We start from the raw sequence: 11,991 nt of genomic DNA on the forward strand, positions 1-11,991 counted from the left end.
CTTTGTTCTAAACCCCTCCCACTCCCACCTCCACCACCTTCTCCTCCACCACCTTCTGACATTCTGTAATCCCATCTCCTCCACCTCCATCTCCTCCACCACCTTCTGACATTCTGTAATCCCATACCCCCTACCCTGTTATCTATACAACTTCTGCAGTCATTTCTCCCTCCCCACACCACAAGTTTCTCCCTTCACTCCTTCTGTGTCAGAGTGCCCTCCCATCAGCACCATCTTCTGAGCAATCTGACATCTCTCCCCTGCTGCTGGCATCATTCCTTCCTCTCACCAGTTTTTGTTCAACTCTTCCCTGCACAGAAGCAGCTTCTTTGAATCCAGAGTCCATCCTCAAACCCTGCCTCCTTCCTTCCTCTCCGAGAAGTCATGGGAGCAGAAGGGCTGGTAAAAATGCATATTCTTTTCTCAAATTTATGGTTTATTTTTTTCTAGGAAGATGTCTGGAAACTTTTGCCTCTGACGTAGACATTTATGCCAGAAAGTTTAAAATATCACTCAGTCTTATAATCTTACCTGGAAAGATATTCATATTATTCATATAACTACTCTGGCTCCTAAAGCTTGAAGATAAACAAGCGGCCACCTAGCTGAGAACCATCAAAGCCTACATGGAAGAAGCAAACCAGCCTGTCTGACCCCAAGGTGCAGAAGGGACCAGTTATCAGATATCAAAGAGCTAAAAACCATATCAGTGGGTGCCCAGCTCCCTGATATGATCAATGAAGCCAAATGTGTGCATAAGCAAATGTGGTGAAGAAAGCTGATGGTGCCAGGCTATCAAAAGAGATAGTGTCTGGTGTCTTAAAGGCTCGAAGATAAACAAGCGGCCATATAGCTCAGAAGCAACAAAGCCCACATGGAAGAACACACCAGCCTGTGTGACCATGAGCTGTCGAAGGGATGAGGTATCAAGCATCAAGGAACAAAACATCATTCATTGAAAATGTGGGTGAGTGCAGAGTGGAGACCCAAAGCCCAATGGTAGCCAACTGGACACCCCTTGCTGAGGGGTTGGGGGGAGGAGATGAACCAGGCAGGGTGCAGGGTAGCAATGATGAAACATATAAATTTCCTCTAGTTCTTAAATACTTCCTCCTCCCCACTATCATGATCCCAGTTCTACCTTGCAAAACTGGCTAGAACAGAAGGTGTACATTGGTACAGAGAGCAACTGGAAACACAGGGAATCCAGGACAGATGACTCCTCCAGAAACAGTGATGAGAGTAGTGATGCCTGGAGGGTGGAGAGACTGTGGGGTAGAAAGGGGGAACTGATTACAGGAATCTACATATAGCCTCCTCCCTGGGGGAGGGACAGCAGAGAAGAGGGCAGGGGGAGATGTCAGACAGTGTAATATATGACAAAATAGTAATATATGAATGATGAAGGGTGCACGAGGTAGGGGAGAAGTGGGGAGGGAGGGGGAAAATGAGCAGCAGATATTAAGGCTCAAGTAGAAGGCAAATGTTTTGAGAATGATGATGGCAACCAATGTACATATGTTCTTGACAATGGATGTATGTATGGACTGTGATAAGAATTGTATGAGATATAAACAATACCCTCCCCTTGGGTGGATTAATGCCCATGACCCCACTACCCTTTTCTTCCTTGTATTCATCCTTTTGTTTTCCTTTCCCCGCTTCCTCCACCATTGTCTACCATGTACATCCCTGGTTTTGGTCTGGTCTCTTCCATACTACACAGTCTTCACCCCTAAAATGTTTGTATATATGGCGGGAAAAAAAAATGTTTGTATACAGTAGTTTTTTTCCCTATGCCACTTTTGCTTTTTTAAAAATGTTTTAATTCTTACCTCAGCGGGCTCATGTTGTACTTGTCCTTTTGTGCCTGACTTACCTCACTTAGCATGATTTCCTCTAGTTCTTCCCATGCCGCTATGTGCCTCATACGTTCATCACTGCTTTTTAGTGATGCCTAGTACTCCATTGTATGTATATACCACACTTTTTTAATCCAATCGTCAGTTGATGGAAATTTGGGTTGCTTCCAACTCCTTGCAATTCTGAACTGTGCCGCAATGAACACTGGAGCACAGATGTCTGGTCTTGGTTTGTTTCTTGCCTCTTCTGGGTATATGCCCAGTAGGGGGATTGCTGGGTCATATGGTAACTCTATTTCCATCTGTTTTAGGTATCACTAGATTGATTTCCATAGTGGCTGTACGTACTTACAGTCCCACCAGCAGTGGATGAGAGTTCCTGTCTCCCCTCAGCCCCTCCAACACTTGTTGCTTTCTGATTTTTTGAATTGGGCTACCTTTGAGGGTGTCAGGTGGTACCTCATTGTTGTTTTAATTTGCATTTCTCTTATGGCTAAAGATCGGGAACATTTTCTCATATGTTTGTTGGCCATTCGGATTTCTGCGCCTGTGAAACTTCTGTTCAAGTACTTTGCCCACCTTTCAAGTGGGCTATTGGTTTTTTCTTTTTGGAAGCTAGCAAAGTGGGTGAACAAGTAAATGTGGTGAAGAAAGCTGATGGTGCCCGGCTATCAAAAGAGATAGTGACTGGGGTCTTAAAGGCTTGAAGATAAACAAGCGGCCATCTAGCTCAGAAGCAACAAAGTCCACATGGAAGAACACACCAGCCTGTGTGATCGAGTGGTCCTGAAGGGATCAGTTACCAGGCATCAAAGAACAAAAAATCATATCATTGACTGCACACCTCCATGATAGGATCGCTGAAGACAAATGGGTGCATAAGCAAATGTGGTGAAGAAAGCTGATGGTGCCCAGCTATCAAAAGAGATAGTGTCTGGGGTCTTAAAGGCTTGAAGGTGAACAAGCGGCCATCTAGCTCAGAAGCAAAAAAGCCCACATGGAAGAAGCACACCGGCCAGTGCTATCACGAGGTGCCAAGGGACCAGGTATAAGGCATCATGCAAAAAAAACAACAACGATATAAGTGTGTGTATATATGTGTATATGTATATGTATATATATACACCATATTAAATGAAGGGGGAAGTGCAGAGTGGAGACCCAAGGCCCAAGTGTCGGCCAATGGAGATCCCCTCATAGAGGGGTTTAGGAGAGGAGATGGGTTAATTAGGGTGCGAGGTAGTACCGATGAAGAACACAGCTTTCCCCCAGATCCTGGATGCTTCCTCCCCCCAACTACCATGATCCGAATTCTAGCTTGCAGGGCTGGATAGGACAGAGGCTGTACACTGGTACATATGAGGGCTGGAGGTACAGGGAATCCAGGGTGGATGATACCTTCAGGACCAAGGGTGTGAGGGACGATGCTGGGAGAGTGGAGGGTGAGTGGGTTGGAAGGGGGGAACTGATTACAAGGATCCACATGTGACCTCTTCCCTGGGAGAGGGACAGCAGAGAAGGGGGGAAGGGAGACTCCGGATAGGGCAAGATATGACACAATAACGATGTATAAATTACCAAGGGCACATGAGGGAGGGGGGAAAGGGGAGGGAAGGGGAAAAAAAAAGAGGACCTGATGCAAGGGGCTTAAGTGGAGAGCAAATGCTTTGAGAATGATTGGGGCAGGGAATGTATGGATGTGCTTTATACAATTGATGTATGTATATGTATGGATTGTGATAAGAGTTGTATGAGTCCCTAATAAAATGTAAAAAAAAAAGAGGAGAAAAAAATGATTAGGGCAAAGACTGTACAGATGTGCTTTATACAATTGATGTATGTATATGTATGAACTGTGATAAGAATTGTATGAGCCCCAATAAATTGTTTAAAAAAAAAGAATTGTATGAGCCCCCAGTAAAATGATTAAACAAAAAAGACAGGAAGAGTGTCTGGGTAGCAGCATGGTTTGTCTGGGTAGACTAGAAAAACAAATCCAGGGAGACTCATATGTGAATAAGAAAGAGCTTTACATGCAAGAGTAATTGAATATTGAGAAAATGTCCCAGTCTAGTCCAGATCAAATCCATAAGTCTGATATTAGCCATATATCTGATTCCAGTGTATAAATTCCTCTTCAGACTCACACAACACATGCAATGATGCCAAATGCAGAAATATCACAGGCCAGTGTGGGTGCAAAGTCTTATGGATCCAGTGGTGTGTAAGCATCTCAGCACTGGCAGGGGTCTCTACATGGCTCTTCAAGCTCAGGGCATTAGTTTAGCTCCATATGTCTTCTCAGGTGGAATGTCTTTCAGGGAGTCATACTATGTCCTGCCTCCAGTGAGCTATTTATCTCCTTAGCACCTCCAAATAAGGTCATTAAGCTGTGACCTGATTGACAGGCTACACCCCACCCCCTGGCTCTTAATCCTCTCAAATGGACAACAGATTATGTAACTAATATATGGCATTACAGAGAAGCAATAGAAATTCATATCTAGAACCCATGAGAAAATTCAGCACAGTTTTTATATAGCAGTGGTTCTCAACCTTTTTAATGCCGTAACCCTTTAATACAGTTCCTCATGTTGTGGTGACCCCCCCAAGCATAAAATTATTTTTTTTTTGCATAAAATTATTTTCATTGCTACTTCATCACTGTAATTTTTCTACTGTTATGAATCAGGCAGCCCCTTTGAAAGGGTCGTTTGATCCCCAAAGGGGTCGTGACCCACAGGTTAAGAACCACTGTCATAGCCTCTCAAAGACTTTTCATAAATTCACCAGGTTTACTCTTTCAACACTAGGTGGCACTACATTACCTCATCCACATCTTATCTCACATCTCCCAAGGTGAGGAAAGAGCTTATACATTTGCTGGCCTTTACCCTTCAAAGCACAATGGGTATATCTGAACCAGTTAACACTCAACCACAAGTGGGTAAGCCACTTGGACCCTGATTTCCGCCAGAACCTGTCCTAGAATACAATCAAAAGGGGACTCTAGGATGCTGATTGCCTTTTCTGCCAGAAAGTGGGAAGGATCACCTCTTCCATAATGTCTCTGGAGCAACCTCCTCAAAAATGCCTCACCATCAGGGCTCGTAGGCTCAGCAATCAAGAACTGGGTCCAGGGTCTGAGGCCCACGGAGACCACCCACCTCATGCCCAGGGTAACTACTGTCATCTCTGGTAAGCCCATTTCTTTCCTCTCTGCATAGTCTACATTACTTACACACGTAGGACACACTTCTTTAGCACCAGCCACTATTCCAGCAGTCACAAGTGTAGTATCAGAGTCACTCATTACACGAACACTTTCATATCACTGGTATAATGTGCAGTTCTCACACAAGCTTCTACCCATTCCATATTGCCCATCCCCATACTCAATTCAAAACAGGAATATCTATACAATTGACAGAAGCCTCACAGCCTCCCAACCTATTACTTCTCTTACAATGCTACCTGCCTTCACTTCCTCCCAAAATAGCTCTAGTGTCCTGGTACCTCCCTGTCAATTCCCTCCTTTACTACCTGCTCTGGTTAACCCACGGGTGAGGTATATCATTTAAATGCTGTTACTTTGCGTCACTAACCTGTTTACATCAGGTTAAATGACACCTTGACATTTCCTAATGTGCCTCAGTCCCCTATCACTTTTGACACTTAAAAGCCTGAAACCTATAATGTCAAAACCCCTGAAGGAAGGCCTATTAAGGCCCACTCACTCTCCCTACAACTTACCAATTCTGCCAGTCATTAAACCAGTAGCAACTACAGACTAGTTCAAGATCTTAAAGCATCATCAACTTTGCTGTCTTGCCGATTCATCCCATTGTTCCCAACCCTTACACTCTGTTCTCCACTATTCTGCCCAATACGCAATTGGGCAGGTTTAAAAGTTATGTTAACTGCAAAAATCATAGATGCCAAGAAGTGAAGTTCCAATGCCAGCTAGGGGAAAAGATTCGGTAAGCTGAAGAAGGAAGAAGAACGTGAATTTTACGTCTGTGCCAGAAGATGAAAGAGGGCAAAGCGCAGCTTGAGAGTATGCAGTAAGTTGGAGAAGGATTGAGGAAAGGTGAACTGTATTTGTCAGGGTTTGCAATACCTGCAAACAATGAGGATGTAAGAAGGTTAAAGAAAGTAGCTTTGGGGGGACAGGCTACAGAAAAGTGGCTGAAGGGAGATATTGGACAGTGTAAAACATGAAAAAAGTAATTTCTAAATTATCAAGGTTTCCTGAAGGAGGGATGGTGGGGGAGGGAGGGGAAATGAGCTGATACCAAGGGCACAAGTAGAAAGGAAATGTTTTGAGAATGATGATGGCAACAAATGTACAAATGTGCTTGACACAATGGATGGATGGATTCCGATAAGAGTTGTATGAGCCCTCAATAAAAATGATTACAAAAACAAAAACACAAAAAGAGGAGCTTGTCTTAGGATGTCTGGGTGTACCAGAGGATGGACAGTAGGCTAAACTTGAAGGTATACAGTACATTGTAGAAGGTTTGAGGAAAGTGGATTTTATTTGCCTTGGTTTCTTTAAAAGAAAAGAACATTAAAAACTATTTTGAAATCTTGAGCCCCATGGCTCCTACCACTTCTGGGACTTCTTAGTTTAATATGTATAATTATGTACTTTGGACCCTGCTTCTTTCGCTGTTAAAAAGGCACAACAAGGCATCGAGTGAGATGGAGAAGAAAAGAGGAATCTACGTAGCCCTCCTGATACCCAATTCAGTTTCCACCAGAGAGGACAGCCCTAAGAAATACATGATGTATATTTATTATAAAAATCCTGACATTCATTTCTTAAATAGTTGCTTAAGTGGGAAAAAAATCTTACTTTAAAAAAAACAAAACTTATTTTTATGACTTTTTACTTTTAAATGTTCGTTGTAGCTTTTGACAACAGCTCCCTCTGCTGGCTCAAAGCGTGCACTTCAAAGATAAATACATTTGTATTTACGTACGCAACTGGAATTTCTTAGCTTAACATTTTGCAGCAGAGGTTTACTTTATATTGAATGAATTTTCTTTTTCAGAAAAGACGGAAGATTTAGGAATATGAGGGCAAGTGGAATATTCTTTTTCCTTGGCTACTCCAGACACGAGTCTCAACAGCTCAGCAAGGGTTTCTAATATTCTTTGTAAAAGAACCAATTTTTCCCCTAAAAATGAAAAGTAAGTAGAAGATGTTTTCATTGAAAACATTATTTTGTAATATAAAGATGTCCCTCCTTTCCTTTGGGTCTAGTGTGCACAACGAAACCAGCATTCCACTGTTACTTTAACAAATAAGACGTTGAAACCCTTACAGAAATGATATTAACAATAATTATTTTAGTCCCAAAACACTCTTGTTCAAGATCAGAGGTTACAGTGACTGGAAATGACCTGCTCTAACAAAGAGAAAGTGTCCAAGAAGTCCTCTTCTTCAATTCCAAATTTTGTGTATTGATGGATGTAGGCTTTTGAAGCAAACACATTCCACGCTTTGCCGACAATCAGATCAAGTGGCTTGACTACGAACTGGCTGTTGCTGACCAATGTGGCAGACTTCTCATACTTGTTGAAGGCTCGTTGAGTTTTCCATACATTAAAAGCATCAACAGGTGCTAACCAGGAAGTATAGAGGGCTGGATCTTTCAATCCCCCCAGATCTGCACTTTGCACATCTTTGCCACGAAGGATGACCAAGTTAGCAATAGAAGTGTTCAAATGAAGCTCCCTGGTGAAAGGTGTTTTGCCAAGAGGAGGCAGTCCTGATACAGGTGGCCGTACTTGCCAGTTGATACCTTCTTCCACGTTTGCATTAGAAATGAGCATCTGTCTCAAATGCTTGAGGAGGCCTGCCCAAGTAAATGTGCTGTATGCCAGTGGGTTCTCAGACATCTGAGGAATGGTCCGCACACCCAGCATCTTGAATTCAGGGTGGGGAACAAGATTCTCCATTAAGTCTCCCAATTTTTTTTCCGGCTGACAGATGTTTATTACCGCCTTGGCACAGTCACTGATGGACGGGGACACACAGACAAGGCGGGCAAGGGCACCCGACCCTCCCCCCCCCCCCTCAGCCCCCAGGGTGCTTGCACTCAGGCTGAGTGGGGGTGGGGACTCACAGGAGGGACAGCCCTCTGAGGGACCCAATCAACCAAGGAAGTCGTTGGCAGGGTCAGAACACCCACACAGTCAGATGAGGCACAGTTTACAGAGCAGCAAGTTCAAAGCCAACCAGCGCAAAGAGGAGTCCCTCTCTGATCCTGGCTTAGCCACCACAAACATTTGCTGGCCAGGCGCCTCTCCACACAGCGGCAGCAGCGGCTCACCTCGCCTCCAGACTGTCCCTGGCCACCAGGTGTGGCTCAAGAACTGATGCCTCGGCCAGCTGGGGTAGGACAATCTCACAGCAGGTGACCGGGCAGGTCACCTGGGAGACTTGTGTAAGTGGAGAGCTGAACTTGGTCTGCACCCTCACGGACTCCCGGGTGGACACACTGAGTAGCAAGCACCAAGGTGACAGCACAAGAATTCCCTGGGGGCTTTGGGGGTGTGGACATCGCAGCACTAGGGAATATCCCAGGCCAGCTGTCATCTCGGGAACAGGTGAAGTGGGGGAGGGGAAGGGGACCAGCCATCAGGGCTCTTGCTGGACCAGGGGATCTGATATAGGATGAACCACCGCCGTCGGTAGCCATCAGAGGCAGGCAGAGGGAGCTGGAGGTGCCAATTGTCTGAGGGGCCCTGATCTAATCGCTATGACAATTTAATTCTCTACCAGAAGAGGGGCTCTGTAGTGAAGCGTTTGGCTACCAACCAAAAGGGGGCTGGCTGGAGCCCACCCAGCGGCAATCAGCTTCCATAAAGATTTGAGCCAAGAAAACCCTAGGGGGCAACTCTGTCCCAAGGGGCCACTAGGGGTCAGAATCATCTGGACAGCATCTAAGAACAGGAACACGATGGACAGGGGTGTACCTGCATGTTAATTCCTATAAACGAACAGGAAACAGTAAAGCTTGATGAACACCTTCCTGGCCTGTAGAGCACCCAGCATGACATCCTTTCAACAAAACTCTAATTGGGTGACCGAATATCCCTTGTTATCGGATGTATACATAACCTTCTCCCTGGGGAACGGACAACAGAAAAGTGGGTGAAGGGAGACATCAGACAGTGTAAGACATGACAAAATAATAATTTATAAATTATCAAGGGTTCATGGGGGAGGGGGGATGGGCAGGGAGGGGAAAATGAGCTGATGCCAGGGGCTTAGCAAATGTTTTGAGAATGATGAGGGTAATGAACGTACAGATGTGCTTGACACAACTGATATATAGATGGATTATGATAAGAGTTGTATGAACCCCTAATAAAATGATTTTTAAAAAGAAAGGAAGAAAGGTTTGAAATCGCCAGTCACTGCGAGGGAGACAGAGGAAGCCTTCTATGCCCGTAAAGAGTCTTGTCTTACAGGGTCGCGGCGAGTCAGAGTTGACCAGATAGCAGTTACTGAGACTGGGTGCAAGAACAAGCTGGCTGGGAGAAAGTGACAAATCCTGAAAAAAGAATCCCTGCCTGGTCCATGTTGGAAAACATTTCCTTCTATTGAGATAGAAGAGAAGGGGCGGGGGGTGGGGGGTGGGGAGGAATCAGCCTAAAATGAAACACATTGATCTAATTCCACCATGTGAAATTTTAAAATGTGAAGTGTAAAATAAACTTTCTCAAAATATGTACCCCTGGACACATTGTCTGATCAAATACATTTGGAATTTCTGGATTAAAAAAGACTTAATTGATCCATGGGTCCTGCTGCTCCTAGGATGCCTCATTTTAATATGTATGTATATTTTGTTTCATTGTTTTCCTTTTTTTTCTTGCAGAAAAGTATACATATCTTCACCAAGCATCCAGCAGGAAGAAATTACAGAAGACAAAGAGCTTTGCCCATATTCCATATTATTAAAAGGCAGGAATTTAAGGTTTATTGAGTGAAGGGGTCTTGATGCCAGCCTCTGTAACTTCTTCTCAGTACCTGCTGAGCATAACGTAACCCCTCACCTTCTCAAAACCTCTCACAGACACCTTTCCTTTTATTCCCGTTGTAACAAAAATCCTCCTTTATAAAATACAGTTAGCCTAAGGGCGCTTCCTTAGGGTCTCTATGAAACTTTTGTAACTTGCTACATTGCTCAGAAGTAGGCAGGTTGCACGTGGATGGCCAAGTAAAAGGGTCCATAATACTGGGAGTTTTCTCTTAGTTACCAGACTATGAGTGATTAAAATGTAGACCCTGCTACGTAGTTAGTCAATGAAGACTTCCCAAGACTGGCCCAGGGCTCACAGGACCCTCTTGCTCTGTATGTTTTCTCCTGGGCAACAGTTGTTTCACGTGAATGACCTGAAACCCCAGGCAATATAAAGTATCTACATGCGACTCCTCAAAGTGTAAATTCCAAAGCCAAAAGTATGTATGAGGGGTATCCCCAAGAAAAAACCAACAGTACACATCCCATTAACCCCCTCGTCTCCCAACCCCCTCCCTCTGGCTCCTGTGAGCAACTCCTTCTGAATTAGTACAGGCACTGGCCTCACCTGGGAAGGTTCTCACTGGTCACAGTGAATTTTTTCTCTAAAAGCAGTTTCACTTGAACTTCATTTTTTTGTGATGGCCAATTTAAGAGAACAGCATGCAGCTCTGAAATCCCCTCCCCCCCCCCGCTGAGGAAAAATGCCACAGAAACTGTTGTGATGTTGAACACAGCTTACAAGGACAGCGCTATGGGTGTGTGTGTGAAGTGTACAAGTGGTTTTCTCATTTCAAAAAAGATGAAATGTCCATTGATAACAAACCTTGTTTGGAAGGCCTGTCACCTTCCCCAACGGACAAAAATGTAGACTCCTGGTGCATTTGGAGTTCATTCCACCAGGTCAGACTGTTAATTAAGCTTTCTATGGGGGAAAAGATTGTGTAACAGTGCAACAAAAAAAGTCCTGATTTGTGACAGACGGGGGCTGGTTTTGCAACCATGACAATGCACCTGCTCAGGTAGCTATCTCAGTGCACCAGTTTGTGGAAAAAGCCAGCATGCCTCTCTTGCCCCATGGACCTTAATCACCTGACCTTGCTCTGTGTGACTTCTTTTTGTTTCCATGAATGAAGACGAACATGAAAAGCCAGTGACTTGATGAACGTAGACATGAAGAGAAAAACGAGGGAGGTGCTGTTAGCCATCTAAACAGTTGAGTTTGAAAAATGTTTCCAAGAATGGAATTGCAGATTTGACAAATGTATTAAGTGTAAGCTTGTTTTGTTAAAAAATTTAAATACAGAGTTTGAAAATAATTTTTTGTTTTGTTTTTGCATACCCTCTTATATTCTCTCTGTATTCTGATTTCAAGCATAATACCACAAAGACATTCTATTTTGGACTGCTGTGGTTTCCTCACTGGGATACATTTGAAATCAAAACTTTCCTTTCTTCCTTTGACTTGGAGAGGGTAAATTGGCTGCACCCCTGCAGGAGAAAAACAACAACAACAACAACACACCAGCATTTCCGGTTGCATTCCTTTGACTGCTGTAAGACAGAAAAGTTTTTCCTATTATAATACAACTTTTGAATTCCCAGATATCAGGAGTAAACAGAATTAAGAAAATAGAACTACCTTAGGGAAGCTGTGAGATATATATGAATCAGAAACCACAAAATGAAACCTGCTCTGAAGCCATCTGCACCTGCTTCAGTATCTAAATCCTGGGTGGTCCTGTGCACCCCTTGCTGCCCAGCCATCCTCCCTGCAGGGTGGGTTGGTGTCTGGCTCTCAGACTTCCTCTCACTATGTACCTTGCACAGTAACACATGACCATGTCCTCAGCAGTCATGGAGCTCAGCTTCAGGAATAACTGAGTATTTGATGTGTCTGTAGTGATGGAGAGTTGGTTTTTGAAGGGCAGGTTATAATTTGTATTACCATCATAGCATATGAGTCCCACCCACTGAAGTCCCTTCCCAAAAGTGGCAGATGCAGGGCCAGCAGTGACTACTGGTGATGGAGAACCCAGAGACACTGCAGGTGGATTTGTACCCTAGTGCCTGAAGAATAAGTTGCA

General features: G+C 44.1%; 1 pseudogene; it reads right to left on the reverse strand.

Moving 5' to 3' along the window:
* Positions 1-7,231: 7,231 nt before the first annotated feature.
* Positions 7,232-11,763, reverse strand: LOC142455951 (tubulin delta chain pseudogene; annotated as a pseudogene).
* Positions 11,764-11,991: the final 228 nt, after the last annotated feature.

This window comes from Tenrec ecaudatus, chromosome 9 (genome assembly GCF_050624435.1).
Source record: "Tenrec ecaudatus isolate mTenEca1 chromosome 9, mTenEca1.hap1, whole genome shotgun sequence".
Classification (NCBI taxonomy): Eukaryota; Metazoa; Chordata; class Mammalia; order Afrosoricida; family Tenrecidae; genus Tenrec; species Tenrec ecaudatus.